At 36.5% G+C, this 21,104-nt stretch overlaps 2 long non-coding RNA genes across 2 annotated transcripts; both read left to right on the top strand.

Annotated features, from left to right (window-relative positions):
• The first annotated feature begins 9,987 nt into the window (after positions 1–9,987).
• Positions 9,988–11,212, top strand: LOC125270842. Its single transcript, XR_007185478.1, has 3 exons — positions 9,988–10,048; positions 10,818–10,943; positions 11,129–11,212. It is a non-coding gene; the product is annotated as an uncharacterized LOC125270842 (long non-coding RNA).
• A 108-nt stretch (positions 11,213–11,320) lies between these two features.
• Positions 11,321–13,065, top strand: LOC125270843. Its single transcript, XR_007185479.1, has 3 exons — positions 11,321–11,421; positions 12,314–12,385; positions 12,478–13,065. It is a non-coding gene; the product is annotated as an uncharacterized LOC125270843 (long non-coding RNA).
• Positions 13,066–21,104: the final 8,039 nt, after the last annotated feature.

Genomic DNA, 21,104 nt, shown 5'->3' with positions numbered 1-21,104 from the left:
ATGACGGATGGATGGATGGATGGATGGCATGACATGGATGGATGGATGGATGGATGGATGGATGGATGGATGGATGGCATGACGGATGGATGGAAGAAAGATGGCATGAAGGATGGATGGATGGATGGCATGACGGATGGATGGAGGAAAGATGGCATGAAGGATGGATGGATTGATGGATGGATGGCATGACGGATGGATGGATGGATGGATGGATGGATGGATGGATGGCATGATGGATGGATGGATGGATGGATGGATGGCATGACGGATGGATGGATGGATGGATGGATGGATGGATGACGGATGGATGGATGGATGGATGGATGGATGGATGGATGGATGGATGGCATGACGGATGGATGGAAGAAAGATGGCATGAAGGATGGATGGATGGATTGATGGATGGATGGCATGACGGATGGATGGATGGATGGATGGATGGCATGACGGATGGATGGATGGATGGCATGATGGATGGATGGCATGACGGATGGATGGATGGATGGATGGCATGATGGATGGATGGCATGACGGATGGATGGATGGATGGATGGATGGATGGATGGCATGACGGATGGATGGATGGATGGATGAGGATGGCATGAAGGATGGATGGATGGATGGATGGATGGATGGCATGATGGATGGATGGATGGCATGACGGATGGATGGATGGATTGAACAACAGATGGATGGATGGAACAACAGATGGATGGATGGATGGATGGATGGATGGATGGATGGATGGATGGATGGCATGACGGATGGATGGATGGATGGATGGATGGCATGATGGATGGATGGATGGCATGACGGATGGATGGATGGATTGAACAACAGATGGATGGATGGATGGATGGATGGATGGAATGACATCCATCCATCCATCATGATAGATAGACAGAGACCCTTATCTGTTCTGTGATCCACCAGTAGAGACCCACTGATATCAAATATTAATAATATGTATTCTATCACTGATGGATTTTTGCTGACCTCTCTATGAGAAACAAAGCTGGTGTTTAAAAATTCAGGAGACACATCTACACATCCGTCATCTCCTCTCTACAGGACCACTGATTTGATTCTGTCCTTCATGATGAATGAAGCTCATGCCTGATGAGAACTGTGTCACGACAGAAACACAGATGACGAAACAATCCTGCAGCCGGAGACGATAACTAATGAATTATAATAATTTCTCAGAAAATACAAGCAAGGACAGAAAGGATATTTAACATGGAAAGATTCACCATAACACAGCTGAATTCAACCAATCGAATTTACTGCTATCAAGATCTCTGTATGTCTTAAAGGAGTCTGAAGGAGTCTCTCATATGTTTAGCCAGAGAGAATCTATGTGAGGTTAATATACTGTCAGGAGAAAGATTATGAAAAGCCCATCGTCTGTGTCTGAATCACAGGAGGCTGAGCAGACGCTGGTTAAAGCTGTCCATCTTTTGTTTTCTTTGCAGATAAATGAAAGACACTGAAAGATAGACTGTACACGGTGTTTTTAAATGGATTTACTTTAAAGTCAAAGCAGACGGCCTTGCTCTATTTCACGTTTGATAATGTCTGAAATCAGCCCGTGACAGTGACATTTCTGTAGAGATGTTTTTAATTTCTCTAAAAGGTCTAAAAGTTTGTGAAGATAAGCGACGACTCTTGCCTGAAAGTTTAAAAATGATTAGATACAGACAGACAGACAGACAGACAGACAGATAGATAGATAGATAGATAGATAGATAGATAGATAGATAGATAGATAGATAGATAGATAGATAGATAGATAGATAGAGTTAAAGCGTTCACTGAAATATTGCACTGTCAGTTGCTATTGGTTGCAATTTGCCATGATGCAGATGTCCAGCATGTGTGAGCTGAGCGTCTCATGGTTTAATGGAAGTGTACGGTCAACTGTTTCACTTGTAATCAGTGTTTATTCTCAGTGAAAGCTGCCTAATTAAAACCTGTCTAATTACTTGCGTCACCAGACAGAATTGCAACAATAATGGCTATTTTTAGTGTCATTCTACAATCCTACATTTACAGTTTCTGTATTTTATTTTATGTATGTGCTGCACAAATTTCTGACTATCCAGACCAAAATGAGCAAGAATACAGTTTCCCAGAATGCAGTGTTCCTTGACCACATTTCTAGCGTGATTAACCAAAAAATGTTCATCTTTGTCTCATTATTTGATCACAACAGTTTAGTAGTATTAAAAAAAAGTGCAAAATTAATCAAAAAAATGTAAAGCAATCTTTCTGAGATTACTGGATGTTGAGATTAGACTGAGATTAAACTCGTGTATTTAGGTCATGTGGCAGTCATGTGACAACAATGTAGCATCCTACTATTTGATGTTTTCATTTATTTTTTTATTTTAACTTTTTAATGCAAGAACCTAATTAAATTGAACAGTAAAAAGTTAACAAACATAATTCACCACAATATTGAACATTTCTAAGCCAGACAAAACAAGACAAGAAAATAAAGAATTGAAAATAAAACAACATAATAATATAGATGTTACAGAGCCAGACACATGACATGGAGGGAAAAAAAATAAATAGTGCGCACGATTTACTATTTCGTTCCCTCAATTTGTTAAATTGTGCGCTCGAGTTACTATTTCGGTCCCTCAATTTATTAAATCGTGCGCTCGCGTTACTATTTCGGTCCCTCAATTTGCTAAATTGTGCGCTCGAGTTACTATTTCGTTCCCTCGATTTACTAAATCGTGCACATGATTTACTATTTTGTTCCCTCAATTTGCTAAATCTTGCACGATTTACTATTTCGTTCCCTCAATTTGCTAAATCGTGCACATGATTTACTATTTCGTTCCCTCAATTTGCTATTTCATTCCCTCAATTTGCTAAATTGTGCGCTCGAGTTAGTATTTTGTTCCCTCAATTTGCTAAATCTTGCACGATTTACTATTTCGTTCCCTCAATTTGCTAAATCTTGCACGATTTACTATTTCGTTCCCTCAATTTGCTAAATTGTGCGCTCGAGTTACTATTTTGTTCCCTCAATTTGCTAAATCTTGCACGATTTACTATTTCGTTCCCTCAATTTGCTAAATTGTGCGCTCGAGTTACTATTTTGTTCCCTCAATTTGCTAAATCTTGCACAATTTACTATTTCGTTCCCTCAATTTGCTAAATTGTGCGCTCGAGTTACTATTTCGTTCCCTCAATTTGCTAAATCGTGCACGTTTTACTATTTCGTTCCCTCAATTTGCTAAATCTTGCACAATTTACTATTTCGTTCCCTCAATTTGCTAAATTGTGCGCTCGAGTTACTATTTCGTTCCCTCAATTTGCTAAATCGTGCTTGAGTTACTATTTCGTTCCCTCAATTTGCTAAATCGTGCACATGATTTACTATTTCGTTCCCTCAATTTGCTATTTCGTTCCCTCAATTTGCTAAATCTTGCACGATTTACTATTTCGTTCCCTCAATTTGCTAAATTGTGCGCTCGAGTTACTATTTTGTTCCCTCAATTTGCTAAATCTTGCACGATTTACTATTTCGTTCCCTCAATTTGCTAAATTGTGCGCTCGAGTTACTATTTTGTTCCCTCAATTTGCTAAATCTTGCACGATTTACTATTTCGTTCCCTCAATTTGCTAAATCTTGCACGATTTACTATTTCGGTCCCTCAATTAGCTAAATCTTGCACAATTTACTATTTCGTTCCCTCAATTTGCTAAATCGTGCACATGATTTACTATTTCGTTCCCTCAATTTGCTATTTCATTTCGTTCCCTCAATTTGCTAAATTGTGCGCTCGAGTTATTTTGTTCCCTCAATTTGCTAAATTTGCACGATTTACTATTTCCTTCCCTCAATTTGCTAAATCTTGCACGATTTACTATTTCGTTCCCTCAATTTGCTAAATTGTGCGCTCGAGTTAGTATTTTGTTCCCTCAATTTGCTAAATCTTGCACGATTTACTATTTCGTTCCCTCAATTTGCTAAATCTTGCACGATTTACTATTTCGTTCCCTCAATTTGCTAAATCTTGCACGATTTACTATTTCGTTCCCTCAATTTGCTAAATCTTGCACGATTTACTATTTCGTTCCCTCAATTTGCTAAATTGTGCGCTCGAGTTACTATTTCGTTCCCTCAATTTGCTAAATCTTGCACAATTTACTATTTTGTTCCCTCAATTTGCTAAATCGTGCACGTTTTACTATTTCGTTCCCTCAATTTGCTAAATCGTGCACGTTTTACTATTTCGTTCCCTCAATTTGCTAAATTGTGCGCTCGAGTTAGTATTTTGTTCCCTCAATTTGCTAAATCTTGCACGATTTACTATTTCGTTCCCTCAATTTGCTATTTCATTCCCTCAATTTGCTAAATTGTGCGCTCGAGTTAGTATTTTGTTCCCTCAATTTGCTAAATCTTGCACGATTTACTATTTCGTTCCCTCAATTTGCTAAATCTTGCACGATTTACTATTTCGTTCCCTCAATTTGCTAAATCTTGCACGATTTACTATTTCGTTCCCTCAATTTGCTAAATTGTGCGCTCGAGTTACTATTTCGTTCCCTCAATTTGCTAAATCTTGCACGATTTACTATTTCGTTCCCTCAATTTGCTAAATCGTGCACGTTTTACTATTTCGTTCCCTCAATTTGCTAAATTGTGCGCTCGAGTTACTATTTCGTTCCCTCAATTTGCTAAATCGTGCGCTCGAGTTAGTATTTTGTTCCCTCAATTTGCTAAATCTGTGCACGATTTCGTTTATTTGCTATTTCGTTCCCTCAATTTGCTAAATTGTGCACTCGAGTTAGTATTTTGTTCCCTCAATTTGCTCGAGTTAATTGTTCCCTCAATTTGCTAAATTGTGCGCTCGAGTTACTATTTCGTTCCCTCAATTTGCTAAATTGTGCATTTCGTTCCCTCAATTTGTTACTATTTCGTTCCCTCAATTTGCTAAATTGTGCGCTCGAGTTAGTATTTTGTTCCCTCAATTTGCTAAATTGTGCACTCGAGTTACTATTTCGTTCCCTCAATTTGCTAAATTGTGCACTCGAGTTGCACTCGAGTTAGTATTTCGTTCCCTCAATTTGCTAAATTGTGCACTCGAGTTAGTATTTCGTTCCCTCAATTTGCTAAATTGTGCACTCGAGTTAGTATTTCGTTCCCTCAATTTGCTAAATTGTGCGCTCGAGTTAGTATTTTGTTCCCTCAATTTGCTAAATTTGCTCGAGTTACTATTTCGTTCCCTCAATTTGCTAAATTGTGCGCTCGAGTTACTATTTCGTTCCCTCAATTTGCTAAATTGTGCGCTCGAGTTACTATTTCGTTCCCTCAATTTGCTAAATCGTGCTCGAGTTACTATTTCGTTCCCTCAATTTGCTAAATTGTGCACTCGAGTTAGTATTTCGTTCCCTCAATTTGCTAAATTGTGCGCTCGAGTTACTATTTCGTTCCCTCAATTTGCTAAATCGTGCGCTCGAGTTAGTATTTTGTTCCCTCAATTTGCTAAATCTTGCACGATTTACTATTTCGTTCCCTCAATTTGCTAAATTGTGCACTCGAGTTAGTATTTTGTTCCCTCAATTTGCTAAATTGTGCACTCGAGTTACTATTTCGTTCCCTCAATTTGCTAAATCGTGCACGTTTTACTATTTTGTTCCCTCAATTTGTTAAATTGTGCACTCGAGTTAGTATTTTGTTCCCTCATTTGCTAAATCTTGCAGATTTATATTTGTTCCCTCAATTTGCTAAATTGTGCACTCGAGTTAGTATTTTGTTCCCTCAATTTGCTAAATTGTGCACTCGAGTTACTATTTCGTTCCCTCAATTTGCTAAATCGTGCACATGATTTACTATTTCGTTCCCTAAATTTGCTATTTCGTTCCCTCAATTTGCTAAATCTTGCACGATTTACTATTTCGTTCCCTCAATTTGCTAAATTGTGCACTCGAGTTAGTATTTTGTTCCCTCAATTTGCTAAATCTTGCACGATTTACTATTTCGTTCCCTCAATTTGCTAAATTGTGTGCTCGAGTTACTGTTTCGTTCCCTCGATTTACTAAATCGTGCACATGATTTACTATTTCGTTCCCTCAATTTGCTATTTCGTTCCCTCAATTTGCTAAATCTTGCACGATTTACTATTTCGTTCCCTCAATTTGCTATTTCGTTCCCTCAATTTGCTATTTCGTTCCCTCAATTTGCTATTTCGTTCCCTCAATTTGCTAAATCTTGCACGATTTACTATTTCGTTCCCTCAATTTGCTAAATTGTGTGCTCGAGTTACTGTTTCATTCCCTCGATTTACTAAATCGTGCACATGATTTACTATTTCGTTCCCTCAATTTGCTATTTCGTTCCCTCAATTTGCTAAATCTTGCACGATTTACTATTTCGTTCCCTCAATTTGCTATTTCGTTCCCTCAATTTGCTATTTCGTTCCCTCAATTTGCTAAATCTTGCACGATTTACTATTTTGTTCCCTCCATTTGCTAAATCGTACGCGATTTTCTAATTTATTACCTCAATTTATAAATTGTGCAAAATTATCAATTTAGCAAATTGAGAGAACAAATTAATAAATTGTGCACATAAATTAGCCTACTATATTTTTTTTTTCCCAGTAGAAGTTATAGAAATACAAAGCATTCCTTTTCATTTATTTCAGCAATAAGAAATAATGAGACTTGTTTGACATTTTTATCATTGCATAATGTGTACTGTTTCATTGTGTACACTGTAAACATGCTGTATTTTAAAAATAGCTTGTGAAACAGTATGCAGTATCTGGCTTTCTAACCTTTTCTTCTCAACACAAATCTGAGGCACGTGACGTCAATAGGAATAAATATAAGCAGGATATATATTTAAAGCCCATTAAATCTGAAATCTACTCAGTAGATGTTTATTCCTTCTTCAAAGGAGAACGTTTTTCATTGGTGTTCATGTGTGTGTGTGTGTGTGTGTGTGTGTGTCAGTTTCCCCATCATCCATCCATCTGTCCATCAATCCGTCCATCAATCACCAGATGTTGGTTGTGTTTGCATGCACTCATTGGAGGTGATCATGAACAGAAGTCTTACTGCAGTAAAACTACTTCATGCTGAAAGAGCCACATCTCCCCCTGCTGACATCCACTGTAAGAAAGAACCAGTGATATTACAAACATCTGTAAGCCTGACTGATAGGCAGCATTTATACATTACAGACTGTTTCAAAGCAGATTGGATCTTAAGCAGTATGCATTATGCAATGAAGAAAACAATAATTGTATTCTTTTATTTATTAGAAATGAACACTTTTATTCAGCAAGGATGCATTAAATTTACAGTAAATACATTTAAATTGCTACAAAAGATTCTATTTTAAATAAATGCTGTTCTGTTTATCAAAGAATCCTGAAAAATAAAATGTATCAAGGTTTCCACAAAAATATGAACTATTTTCAACATTGATAATAATCATAAATGTTTCTTGAGCATCAAATCATCATATCAGAATGATTTCTGAAGGATCATGTGACACTGAAGACTGGAGTAATGATGCTGAAAATTCAGCTTTGATCACTGAAATAAATTACACTTTACTATATATTCACATAGAAAACAGATTATTTACTTTGTAAAAATATTTCACATTTTTACTTTGTTTTTGCGCTAAAAAATACTGTAGAATTTGACATGTGACATTTGACCTCTGGCTAATTATGATGATTATTATGGTGTTTTACTATTTGCACCCCCTAATTGAAAACCTCTGATCTAATCAATTTGTTTGGGTGGAGATGCAAATCCTATACACACAGACACATACAATTAGTCTCTAATTACTATTTTTCCTTTCATGTCTGACTATAGGTGTGTTAATTACACTTCACTGTAGATCTAAGCATGCCTTTCACCAATCCATTTTTTCTCATTTAATTGCTCTCAGGAGGGACATAATCGACGCGTGTTGTATTACAGTCTGACATGTTATAACAAATAATACCTCTCCTTTTAAATATTCATGGGCCAAATGTTACCGAATGTCTCCCTCTGCAGAAGCGTCTCTTTAATAATGACTTGGGAGGATGAATTTTCAATTTAAAGCACCACTGCCCATGCTAATGATACCTCGCATCGTTCTGCAGCGAATTTTAATTGTGCGCGGCAAACTTCACTAAAAAGTGATTCTTCTTTCTCACAGTATTTAGTATTGTGAGGAATTGTTTCAAGGTACAAGGCTGCAACATACTGTAACTTTCAGAAATTAAAAAAGAGAGAATTTAATGAAACTGAACTGCAAAAATGACTTGTTCTGTATGTTATCGCATGAGCTGCTTCACATTTAAAAATGCATATTGCATAACCTCAATTAGACCGTGATGGCATTCAGTTAAATTAATGTCCCCTCACACTTTTTAAATGGGAACGATCCCATTTCATGCACTTTTTCATACAAATGAATGCTGGTCAGTTTCCTCTCTGGCCTGCTTCTGGTTTAATCTGTAAGAAGTGTTGAAAGAGCAGATCCTGCATTCATTTATCAGTAGGCTGCTTCTGTCCTGTTTTTTGTTCACTGGAAGCCAAAAATCCATTCGGCTTTATGATGATACAAGGAATCTGCAATGCATTCCTTATTAGCTTGCAAATTAACTTCATAGTCCTGAGCGCTTGTGTTGCTCTAGAATTGCTTATGTAGCGCTAAAAGTGATGATTTACTTGCATTGAGTGGGTAAAAGAAGTGAAATGATACAATGTTACCATGCATTTTTGAATAGACACTGATGACGAGGGCGGGGCAATCTGTCACTCACATGAGATCCACCAATAGCAAACCACAAACACCCAATCGATTCCCCACAGACAAAATCAAGCCCCGTCCTACATTTGTTCTTGTTTGCAAAGCCATTTCAATGACATACGCCACAATAGAGAAGAAAACATGATTGCAACTTCCATTTCATCCCGACTTTAATTGGACAGAAACTCTCAAGCCTCTCTGACCATAAAAATAACTCTGTATTTGTATTTTGAGATCTGTGGAGGGGGGGCTTGGGACAGTAGAAAGCCTCTGACAAGAGAAAATTGACTTTGCACTCCATGCGCACACTTTTAATGATGCCTCTGGAGAGCCCTAGAAAGATGAGGAGCCACGGGGGGCCGAGACGACGGCAGAGCCCACGCGTCTGAGGGGCCGCCGTGCTGGACAACACGCTGCTTCATGCTGCATACGGCCCTACAGCCCTTGAAATGAAGTACACTTTAGCGTACGTTTAAAAAGAGTGCTTATAACAGTACTTTACTTCATCTGAATAATGACACTATTGTCTTTTGTAGAGCTGCTTTACAGCAGAATTTGATGAGATTTGCATCATTGATTCTGATATTTTTCTGTTTGTTCCTGTGAAGCTGCTCTGAAACGATCTGTATTGGATAAAGTGCTATAGAATTAAAGCTGACTTGACTTTACTATAGAAATAATTTATTTTAAAAGAATATATTTATTATTTATTTATTTTTTTTTTTTTTTTTTTAATTGAGATTTATACATCATCTGAAAGCTGAAATAAGCTTTCCATTGATGTATGGTTTAGACAATATTTAGGACAATATTTGGCCGAGATACAACTATTTGAAAATCTGGAATCTGAGAGTGCAAAAAAAAATCGAAATATTGAGAAAATTGTCTTTAAAGGATTAGTTCACTTTCAAATTAAAATTTCCTGATAATTTACTCAGCTCCATGTCATCCAAGATGTTTATGTCTTTCTTTCTTCAGTGGAAGAGAAATGAAGGTTTTTGAGGAAAACATTCCAGGATTTTTCTCCATATACACAGTAAAATCAACAGTGTTAATCAAACAGTGTTAATCTGCATTTACTCTTAAGGAGTTAATTTAACAACAAATAGTGAAAAATACCCCCTAGTGTTGGTGAAAATAATCAGAGTTGAATTCTGCTTCGTTAAATTTACTCTGTTAAGCTCCGCCCTTAAGCCAACTCTGAAGACCTGAGTGGAAGTTCTCTCGTCGCCATTTTCTTTTGCCTCGCACTAAAAGGTAAGTTCTTTTAATTAACTTATTAAACGTAAGTTTAATATTTGATGTTAACAATTGTGCTGATAATAATGCAGTTGTAGTTTTCTGATCTGGTTTAACTTGGTTTAAACTCGGAAATACTGAATAACTTCGCTGCAAGTCACTAGGCCTATGTTGGAGAAATGTGTTTTTTCGTCACAATGTGGTAATAAAGTTTAGATTATGTCAGTAATCTTACTTCATTTGATTTTCAGCTGTAGTTAGGTGTATCCGTTTAATGTGTTTATAGTTTTTTTTAACGTTTAATTATCTAACGTCACAATAGGGTGTAAGCTGACACATTTTTATGTGTTTGGATGGTCGAAATCTTGCAGGTAGGGCTGTGGCTGGTGTTTTCAACATTTTATAATGTAAACGTAACGATGAAGTTAATTCTAAATTCGATTTGTCAAATGCCACCATAGTATTTTTATTGAAGCCACGTAAGTTAGATGGCGCTGTGGGATAGCGTTAACATGGCCCAACACTGCGCAACGAAGAAGGCGATGGGTATTTAAAAATACCCGCTTTTTTGTTTCTCGTCACTTTAACCTTCTGCGATGATCACGGTAGCACGAACGACTATTTTATATTATTGTTAGACATAAACAATCAGTTGACTTGAGCAGAGCGGCGGTTGATACAAGTAAAGCATATTGAAATTCACTCTTTGTTAGCAGTGACTGTTATTGGCATGGCACATATTGCTGAACTAACGTATTTTGTTCTCTTTTTTGTTTTAATTAACAAGCTTCTCCTGTGCACTCAAACAAGTCCCTGTCTTCATCCTTTGACTCCACTGACTCACAGGACACACTCATTATTGAAGAACGGTTTTCAAGTACACGAATGAGGCTCGATGATGAAGCTAAAAAAGGTGGGCAACACGTTATTACTTTTGAATTGACATTTGAGGGGGAAAGAAAAAAAACTTACTGTTGAAACTAATAAATCAATTTAAAAATCCAACATTAATTTGATCTTTGATTAAACATTTAGAAGAATATGTATAAATATATATATATATATACATACACATTTTTTTATTTTTTTATTTTGCAGTACATCACAACCAAGGAATGTGAATGAGAAATATCCCAGAGTAATTGTGGTGTTCCTGTATCTCAGTGGACCCCCACCCCCACATAAGTATCACACTTTTTAAGTTTTAAATGGTGTATTTTGCTCTTGGATTTAAGTTTTTTTTTTTTTTTTTTTTTTTCTTTTTTTTCTTCTGTGCTTTTGTCTTTCTAAGGAGCATTGCTATGTTGGTGAGCGTGCCACCAGATACTTGACATGGAGAATCAAAACTATACAGAGAGGCATTGCTAAAGAACAAGGAGTATCATTTGAAGGTACAAAATGAAATGAGAATTTCATTGTGTCATCTTTCATGGCAGTTTTATTGCCATGGTGTTGCATTAAAGGGTTAGTTCAACCAAAATGAAAAGTTCTGTCATTAATTACTCACCCTCATGTCGTTCTAAGACTTGTTCATCTTCAGATCACAAATTTTCTTGATGACAGAAAAATCTTTTTGATGACAGAATGCTGTCAGATTTCTTTCCATTGACAGTATTTGCAACTGACACTTTGATGCTTTAAAAAGTTCATAAAGAGATTGTAAAACTAATCCATATGAATTGAGCGGTTTAGTCCAAATTTTCTGATGAGAATCGGTCGCTTGTTATGATGAACGGGTTTAATTTTTGTTTTTACTCGCATGTAAACATTGATCAGCAAACATAAGCAGAAGCTCAACCGAAACTGAATAACGCACAAGGACTGTGCTGGTTACGTGCTGCATAACCAGCGTTTGAGCTTCCGGATGAGGTTTGGTTTTGTGTGTTATTAAGGTTCGGTTGAGCTTCTGCTTATGTTCGCTGATCAATGTTTACATGTGAGTAAAAACCTAAATTAAATCTGTTCATTATAAGCGATCAAGTCTCTTCAGACAATTTGATCTAAACCCCAATTCATATGGATTAGTTTTCCAATGTCTTTATGAACTTTTTGAAGCGTCAAAGTGTCAGTTGGAAAGGCAGTCTATGGAAGGAAATCTGACGGCATTCTGTCATCAAAAATATCAGTTCCAAACAAGAACAAAAGTCTTATGGGTTTGGAACGACATGAGGGTGAGAATTTTCATTTTGGGGGTGAACTAACCCTTTAAATGTGACTAAGGATTAACTTCATATAGCAATATTCAAGCAGTGTTGATCTTAAAATGCTTTTGTTGTTCATCAGGAAAAGGATTGTCTTGTCAAGGCCAGAAAAGGTGTCTACATCTCAAGTGGGGATTATCTTGTCTTCTAGAAGGTTTGTTTTTATTTATTACTATTTTTATTATTATTTTCTTGTAGTTTTCTTTATTTAACATTAGTCCTGTGCAATTTGCTTGGTTTTCTCAGAGTGAAACAAGCATTGAGGAGCATCTTCAAGACATCGCTGGAAGTGCTCAGTCCTATCACCTGGCTGTTGAAACGGAGAATTCAGTTCACCAGTTCTTCATTCTTGATCAGCATGTCATTCCATGCAAGTCAGCCTCTTCTTTTGTTGCCTTTTGATGAAATGTTTTAATGGGATTATGTTTAATGGGTTTAATTCACCTAAAAATGAGAATTCTGTCATTAACTCTCCCTCATGCCGTTCCAAACCCGTAAGACCTTCGTTCATCTTTGAAACAACAATGAAGATATTTTAATGAAATCTGAAAGTTTTCTGTCCCTCTGTTGACAGTTTACACAACTAGCACATTCAAGGCCCCGACAGGTAGTAATGAGACATTAAAGTAATCCATGTTACTCTGTTGGTTTAACCTCAACTTTATACACGCATTCACACAACGACTGCTTTCATTTCAGCAAATCACTCATGCGTCGTGGTGCTCTCATGTACGCAAGTCCGGTTTTGCGTTGCTTCATAAAACTGAAGTTAAATCAACAGAGTCACATGGGTAACTTTAATGATGTCTTTACTGCCTTTCTGCACCTTGAAAGTGGTAGCTGTGTAGGCTGTCAATGAAGTGACAGAAGTCTCCCAGATTTCATCAAAAAATATCTTCATTTGTGTTCTGAAAATGAACAAAAGCCTTACAGGTTTAGAATGACATGAGGGTAAGTTAAGGAGAGAATTTATTTTTTGGTGAACTAATTTTAAGGCACACTTTGTTTTGGGCACCATTTATAACACTATTCTACACAAGATGTACACTCTTGTTGTCAGAATGAAAGTGTACAACAAAGATGCTGGCAAAGTGAAGTCCTTGTATTGCTGAGGTTAGAGCAAGGCTGCTTAGCTAGGTGGTTCAACAGATTCTGTACTGCATACAGTGATGTATTGTCATTTCATGCAGATGTGATGTATTTTTGTGCATATACGCGTATGTCTTTTGAGCCTGACAACGTTTAAATAAATGTTTTAAATGTGATGTCGTTGAACTTGTTTTCTTTTCTGTTTTGAAAACACCAATTGGGTTTTGAAATTTGAGAATTTTTCACTATTACAAATGTAAATAAACTCTACATAAGTGAAATATTAACACTAATCTGAGTTAATTTTCCGCTAGTGTTAAACTCTAGTAACACCAAACAGAGTTAATTTTCCCCTAGTGTTAAACTCTAGTAACACTATTAAGTGTTGAGCAGTGTTACATTTTTACTCAAAATAGAGTTAATTTAACTCTGAAAATTTAACACTATGACGAGAGTCAATTTATCACCAATTCTGAGTGGGACCAAATACACTCGGGCCGAGTGTTAAATTCGACTCTTATAGAGTTCATTTAACACTGCAAAATTTACTGTGTAGTGGACTTCACTGGGGTTCAACGGGTTGAAGGTCCAAATGTCGGTTTCAGTGCAGCTTCAAAGAGCTCTACATGATCCCAGATGAGGAATAAGAGTCTTATCTAGAGAAACCATCGCTCATTTTCTAAAAAAAAAATTAAAATTATATACATTTTAACCATAAATGCTCATCTTGAACTAGCTCTCTTCTTCTTTTCTATTTGAATTCCAGCAGTGTAGACACTGCTAAGTGTATTACTGCCCTCCACAGGTCAAAGTTTGAACTGATTGTTATAGACTTGCAATAGCGTATTGTATATGACAACTTAGTTCAAACTCTGACCTGAGGAGGGCAGTAATACACTTAGCAGTGTCTACACTGCTGGAATTCAAATAGAGAAGAAGAAGAGAGCTAGTTCAAGATGAGCATTTATGGTTAAAATGTATATAATTTTAATTTTTTTTTTTAGAAAATGAGCGATGGTTTCTCTAGATAAGACTCTTATTCCTCGTCTGGGATCATGTAGAGCTCTTTGAAGCTGCACTGAAAGTGACATTTGGACCTTCAACCGTTTGGCTCCATTGTTTTCATCAAAAACCTTCATTTCTTTTCGACTGAAGAAACATGAGGGTGAGTAAATTATCAGGAAATTTTAATTTGAAAGTGAACTAATCCTTTAAAGTTGTCCAAATGAAGTCTTTAGCAATGCATATCCACTCACAAAAAAACATTTTTGATATATTCACAGTATGAAATTTACTAAATATCTTCATGGAACATGATCTTGCTTAATACCCTAATGATTTTTGGCATAAAAGAATTCAATGTATTGTTGGCTATTGCTACAAATATACCTGTGCAACTGGTTTTGTGGTCCAGAGTCACAAATGTTAAATTAATATTAAATGCAATTAGTTGCATATAGGAGGTGCTTTCACCCACTTAAGTAGGACTTAAGTATCCACTGAAGTTATTTTCACTTCTTCCGTTTTTTTTGTCTCGTTTTCTAGTACAAATATCATTCTTTAATCAAGATACATTTACTAGAGAAATGTATTTTTTTAAATTCAAAATTAAGTTAAGTGCTTTTTAGGGCTTTTAACATTAATGTATGCGATTAATTCAAAATCCTTTTCGTCTAAACATAAAAAAATTACTGAAGCACATGAAATTGTGTCAGTGACATAATTTATGTCACGCAGATGATCTTAGATGATCATTTTTTTTAGCAAATTCATGTTTGAGGTATGCTGTGTAGGCCTACTATTTATGTTGTAACGGACAGATAAGGCTTGTCAACTGTTACTGAAGAAATTCCATAAGGAACAACACACTGAAAATGATATTTTTTTAATGCAATGGACTATATGCACAGAGCGTTCTTTAGAACTTCCGCATTAATATAAGCCTGCTGGAAAACTTCCGGTGAGAGTCATGTGCTGGTGTGTTGAGCATCAGTAGTGTAATACTTAGTTTATAATCAGAATATAGTCACTTAAATAGTCAGGCAGAGCATTAATTTAGTCATTCAAGCGTAAGACAGCTTAAAAAATAAATAAATAAAGATGTACCTCAGTGTTCCTCCTCGGCTAAATTCAATTCAACTATCAGTTTTCACACTTTTATGTGAAAAAAAGCTTCAAAAATTAAATATTTATTGTGCACTTTAGTTAGATTAATTGAATAAAAATGTGTGTTTTCACAAGTGTGCTGAAATCATTGATCTTGTGCTGCACTGATAAAGAGAGAGCAGCACTCGCTTTCTGTGTCATTCATTCACAAGAAAAGTTATTGTTTTTCATGAGATTTTTTGAGTATTTCATATTTCACATTGACAAAATGTATTTTTAAACCTAGTTATTTCATAATGTTTAATATTTAGTCAAAAACGAAGTGAAAAACAATTAGAGGAAATGGCTGATATATGCGCAAATAAATGCTACTTTGCCGCCACCTGCTGGTTAAAGTGGTAATTATTGTCTTTTTTTTATTTTTAAATAAGTGTCTTCTATCAAATGTTGAATTTCCTACATTTTTAAACATTCGGTTTTACAATGGGGACAATCTCAGAAGGATAAACAAGTAATGTTTGTAACATAACATTTGAAGTGCTGGAAAATAATGCGTGTGCATGTCTAATTACAGATACAGCTATTTAAACGGTCCCAATAGCTTCGTCTTTATTGCAATCAATAAAACTGGTTTATTTGCAAATTAGGTAAATGTGATAACTGCATTAAAATATGAATACAACATTAAAAAGTCAACCATTGATGGTTTTGAGTCGATGTACAGCGACTACAGAATGAACAGCTAACAGTTTATCGGAAATGCCCGAGCTGGCTTAACCACAACCAGGAAGTAACTGAGCATATAGTCAAAGAATATACACTAACAAGAAGCGACACTCAATAGAACGTTCCATTGCAACACCGTCGCCCAGCAGCGGCTCTGCGTTTCCGCCATTCTGGGGTGAAAGCGAGTCGCAGTCCACTAGTTTCTATGGTAATATCAGCGGCTTTGTTAAAAAAAAAGTACATTAAAGCTGAAATCCAACCTGAATGATGACAACACAGAATAAAATACTATCACTAGTGATCATCAAATTCTTTTAACAGTTTATTTTACAGACTTTGTGTTTAAGTCTTCCACTTTTTTCACAAAACCTTTGCTCTCTAGAAACCCAGTCAGTTTGGGTTCAAATTCTTCAAAAGGCTTATAAACACTGAATTATTACCAACATATGAAATTAAATTAAGGACATGCATCAGAAAAATTGGGAATGTTGGACAATATGAATATAACAGCTTGATTTTGCAGTGTTGTCTAATGTCCGTTAAAGCAAAAGAAGTGTCCAAAAGTGTGAATTATGCCATAGCGGACACAGCAATGCATCATGAATTATAAGATCATTATGTTTGTAGCGTGATCCATTAACACGTACAATATATTCAGACCTAGATATTATTACTATTACTCCACAAGGTCTGAAATATATTGTTCACTGCAAACATGATGATCTTAAATTTATTAATTATTAATTTACTATTAATAAATGTGTCTAAAAGTTGCATAAAATGGAAATACTCAATAAAGTAGGCTAACTACGTTACCTCAGATGGATGAATGGTTGGATTCCACAACTGGTAAAATAAAACATATATAAGACAATTCAACATTTACTGTAGGAGCCATACAATTTACTGGTGACTTAATTTAAAAAACTGTTTTATTGCGCTTCTGATTTGGCAGTGAAATTCGCCAAATTTGGGTGCGTAAGATGTGAAGGATTCAATGGTCCAGTTAGTATTTTCACCCCACAATGGCGGCTGCGCTACTGGAGCGCCACCTAGTGGCTGTTACCCAAAAAGTATCAGAGTGTTGTCTCTTGGGTTCTACGCTCTTTGATCTAGGCTGCGTTCCAGTTCGTTTTCTGAATGCCCTTCCCTCGCTAACTTCCCTCAGTCTCGTTAACTCGGATGTACGTCATTGCTTACGTTGCATGAGTGCCCACTACTGGCAGAACCCTTGCAATGGGCTGAATTGGAACTCCTAAGCCCTTGATCACTTGGAATCTGCTATGGAGTTGCTTTATTATTTTTTTTCCCCTTTCAAAATTGTTTAAAGCAGCATTCTATATGTATATATGTGTTTTAAATGTTTAAAAAAATAATTCATATATCATAGAGTTGTTTGTGGTGGGGTAAATTAAACGTGATATACGGTGACGTCACAATCGTGTGGCATTGTGGGTTATGGAGCTGCCTGAAGTGTACATATGAAGTAGACTGGGGTAGCGAGGGTCTGTCCATATAAACTTCCCTCGTCCACTACACGAAGTGTAACGCACTTCAAAATCGCGGCAGGGATTCCCCCGAGGGGAAAGCTGCATCCGAAATTGCATACTTCCCTACTATATAGTATGCGAAAAACAGTATGCGAGGCGAGTAGTATGTCCGAATTCATAGTATTCGAAAAACAGTAGGTGAGAAGTACCCGGATGACCTACTGCTTCCGCCCGAATTCTGTAGTAGGCATACGATGGACGCTGCGCTATCCCGTGATGCCACAGGAGAGGATTCTTCATATTCGAAAATGGCGGAAAGCAGCGATGCAGCTCTTTTCAAGTCCTTAAAGGGATAGTTCACCCAAAAATGAAAATTTGATGTTTATCTGCTTACCCCCAGGGCATCCAAGATGTAGGTGACTTTTTTTCTTCAGTCGAACGCAAATTATGATTTTTAACTGCAACCGCTGCCGTCTGTCAGTCAAATAATAGCAGTGGATAGGAACTTCAACTATAACAGTAAATAAAACTTGCTAAGACAAATCCAAATTAAACCCTGCGGCTCATGACGACACATTGATGTCTTAAGACACGAAACGATCGGTTTGTGCGAGAAACCGAACAGTATTTATATCATTTTTTACCTCTAATACACCACTATGTCCAACTCCGTTCAGCTTCCGGTGTGTGAGGTCTGATCGCGCTCTGACAACGGAAGTGATGTCTCGCGCTCATTGAAGTATATGGGCGAGACATCACTTCCGTCGTCAGAACGCGTTTTTTGACCTCACTAACAGGAAGCTGAACGAAGTTGGACATAGTGGTGTTTTAGAGGTAAAAAATGATATAAATACTGTTCGGTTTCTCACACAAACCGATCGTTTCGTGTCTTAAGACATCAATGTGTCGTCATGAGCCGCAGGGTTTAATTTGGATTTGTCTTAGCAAGTTTTATTTACTGTTATAGTTGAAGTTCCTATCCACTGCTATTATTTGACTGACAGACGGCAGCGGTTGCAGTTAAAAATCATAATTTGCGTTCGACTGAAGAAACAAATTCACCTACATCTTGGATGCACTGGGGGTAAGCAGATAAACATCAAATTTTCATTTTTGGGTGAACTATCCCTTTAAGTATCTCAGGGAAAAACTGTGTTTATTGTGGTTAAATTGCACTTGTTTAACATAATGTAAGTAAACGGCTGACTTATTGAAAGTTTAAACAATGTAAATCGATGAGAAGATTTTGAGAGTCGGCTGTAAAAAGATGTTTAATCATTATTACTGACAGCACATCAAGCTAATGAACAGATCGAGTTACATCAGCTTGTTAACGTTGTTAACTGTTTTATTTAACGGAGACTATTTATTATTATTGTATTTATTTATATATATATTGTTCGTTGTTAAGCTGTTTAATGAGATTAGCATTCATTTTTAACAATAAAACTTAACGGCTCCAAATCAGCCTCTGTCAGCAACATTCTGAGGTAAAAGGCTAAATGGGTGATTATAGCAGTTTGCAAACAGCGTAGTTTTCTTATGCTACCTGGTTGCAGTTTTGTGGAAGCCACGAAATAGTTTTTTTTTTTAAGAATATGTTTATATCTCACATTTCTTACAAAGAAAAACAGAATTATATACTCGTTATATTGCAATTTATCCCGCAATTTACTTTTTTCCCCTATATACTATTTATTATTATAAACACACAAATGTATTTATTTATAAAAGTATATATTGTTTAAATATTATATAATATTTATGTCCTCTGGCTATGTTGTGTATTTCTCTCTCTTTAATAGTCTCTCTGTGAAGTATGTCTATCTGGAGCAGACACATTATTGCGCGCGCATATTGCAGAAAAATATATATATGTAAGAGAAAAATGTTTTGTTGTTCTGGATGTTGGAAAGTGCAAAAAAATGTCTTCATTTTTAAAGAAAACCATTGATGAAGCTCATGTCTGACGACACCTGCAAGGATTGTCTACTTTAAAGCAGGAATTTTAAACAGTGTCTACATAATATTATTTTCAGAGGACATATATGCATTCATTTTTAACAATAAATTACAAATTTTTATTTAATTTCGTTGCTCCAAATCAGCCTCTGTCGTGATGTTCACAGATGTCAGATTTATGAGAAATAAAAGTTTTTATTCTGAGGTAAAATTTGCTAGCTAAATAGGTGATTATACTTTGACATATTTAACAAGCTGTTGACGAAAGCGTGATCTGCGAGCAGCTGACCGACGCCTCCTTTGAGCTGTTGATTGAATCGATGTTAAAACACCGGTGAAAGCGGTAAGCATTAATAAAAACATTGCTGATGAAAGCGGAGTAGAGCTGGCCCTTTAAATTTTCGCGCTGTTGTGACGACGGATGACACGTGACAACATTAACATGGCGGATGTAGTACGTTCGAATTCCATTCATACTACCCATATTCATAGAACGTACTTTTTTTAACGGTCGGGAACGTACGTTCAAATTCAAATGTAGTACCTACTCATGTAGTATGCGATTTCGGACGCAGCCAAAGTTTTTAGGGCAGTTCGCGAGTGCGTGTCTAAAACTGGAGTGGAACGCAGCCCTAGCCCATTCAGCGCAAAGGAGCACATTGAACAGCGTTGCGTCACGTCACGTGACCGCGCGCGCGCAATTCAACGGTCGGTCGGCTCGCGCCAGTTACCTGAGGACGCCAAACATCGACGTCAACCGTCTTTTGGTTTAAATGTCGTCTTGTTTTCTTTGCTTTTTATCTTTTTGTTCTTTAACTTGGACTACAGTGGTATATATTTTTTTATTTAAAACATAATCAAGTTCTAGTGTAGCCTAACACAAAACTAGCCCATCATCATCAATCAATACCTGAGGAAAATCAATATCCGAGGACAATTATACCTAAAGGCAATCAATACCTGAGGATAATCAATAACTGACGACCAAGAATCATCTGCGAGGAAACCCAGTAAGTAACCAAACTCATGTAACTCAGCAGCTGGATGTTATTTTCCATAAATACGAAGTCTTAAGATTGACAGGTGTTTAGTAGTGGTGGACGGTTAGAGGTGAGTTTGTGCTGTTCAGCTGCTGACCAGCAGAGGTCAGCGTGACATAGGAAGTGAATACTGAAGGAGACCGGGGTATGTTGTCACAATGGGGACGTAACATTAAACAGCATATTGTTGGGTTTTTCAACGAAGTGTAAACAATAAAACTATTACAAAGTACAAAATGGTCATTGATCAAACAATACAGATTAAACAAAACTCAAAATTACTGCGATCATGTGAAACTAGCCCAGATCTGCCTTTATTTTACAGTGCAAGCTGAGGGAATAAGTTTTCTGAATGCAGATTCATTTGGTTAAAACAGGCTTTCTTAGTGTGTCTGTCTGTTCCCTTTTGTTTTCGGTGGATTTCTCATTATGACACTAATGTTAATTGCTTTGGGAAATT

The sequence above is a fragment of the Megalobrama amblycephala genome, linkage group LG6 (assembly GCF_018812025.1).
Source record: "Megalobrama amblycephala isolate DHTTF-2021 linkage group LG6, ASM1881202v1, whole genome shotgun sequence".
In the NCBI taxonomy this organism is placed as follows: domain Eukaryota; kingdom Metazoa; phylum Chordata; class Actinopteri; order Cypriniformes; family Xenocyprididae; genus Megalobrama; species Megalobrama amblycephala.
Note: the sequence above shows the minus strand (reverse complement) of the source record. Positions and strands in the feature narration are given on the sequence as shown.